Source organism: Formica exsecta, unplaced genomic scaffold (genome assembly GCF_003651465.1).
Source record: "Formica exsecta isolate Colony F162 unplaced genomic scaffold, ASM365146v1 scaffold175, whole genome shotgun sequence".
In the NCBI taxonomy this organism is placed as follows: domain Eukaryota; kingdom Metazoa; phylum Arthropoda; class Insecta; order Hymenoptera; family Formicidae; genus Formica; species Formica exsecta.
Genome location: NW_021849067.1, coordinates 486450 through 487431, shown reverse-complemented (window position 1 = coordinate 487431; position 982 = coordinate 486450). Strand labels below are relative to the sequence as shown.

General features: G+C 40.0%; 1 protein-coding gene across 1 annotated transcript in view; it reads right to left on the bottom strand.

Moving 5' to 3' along the window:
- The window catches only part of LOC115233408 (serine-rich adhesin for platelets-like), a 7287-nt gene extending 6754 nt beyond the window's left edge, over positions 1–533 (bottom strand). The window contains exon 1 of the mRNA XM_029803797.1: positions 232–533. The gene's annotated coding sequence lies outside the window, so the exon portion shown is untranslated. The remainder of the gene's footprint in view (positions 1–231) is intronic.
- Between the last annotated feature and the right edge of the window lie 449 nt (positions 534–982).

Here is a 982-nt window from a genome sequence, read left to right as displayed (position 1 = left end):
ATATTAAGATCAACAAATTTTTACTTGCGTGCGACATAATTTCTTTTTCGTGATATTTTCAAGAGGGAGGGGAACCGATATATCGGATAACGGTGCAAATGAAAATTGAGAAAACATTGAGAGCTACGTATAATACATAGGTCAGAGATATTTAAGGTGTTTCATAAACGATCAGCGAATGTGTAAATTATACTCGGCACTGTTCGTGCGGCTTTGAGTAGTAGAACTTACGTGACGAACGAAGCGAAAATCGTCCGTTTTATTTAGTAATCGCCATTTGGCCTCAAAAGTCAGGAAAGTTGGGTCAGATGTAACTTGTCACGGGTTGCCATCATATACGATTACTATCTCCTTCCGAGAAGACGATTCTCACATTATCTCCCAATGACGATACTTTCCGTAAACGCGCAAAGAATGTTGTAAAGCGACAACGCCGTCCCGATTGAAGGAAATTCGCCTCAATCACTGATATCCATCGTAAATTAGATCACCACTCTCTCCGAAAACTGCGCGTACGGCAGCAGAACAAAATGGCGGATAAACAATCATGCGTGCGATATTTCTGAAAACATTGCGCAGCGCGCTTCAAGTCCAGTCGGTCTAGTTCCAAATCGAAAGTCCCGTTCATAGACATAGGCCGGTATTCATAGTCAGTTCTTATTTCAAGACCGACTTAAGTAATGTCTTAAGATGCTAATACGGCTCTGTGATTGGTTTAGGACATCTTAAGATTGTGTTAAGGGCCACCGCACAAGCTTTTCGTACATAACACAGAGAAAATCGTAACGTAACAAAAGCATACTACGTTACGATTTTGTTTGTGCGTTGACTGAAGTTTGAGATTACATACGAGTTTAGGTTTAGAATCAGTACTTAACGTAATGTAAGTGCCGGTCAATAAGTGATTTAAGCCCTAAGCTTTAAGAAATTGACCAATCACAATCAAGTATGAGGAGAATACTCGACTGTGATTAGTCAATTT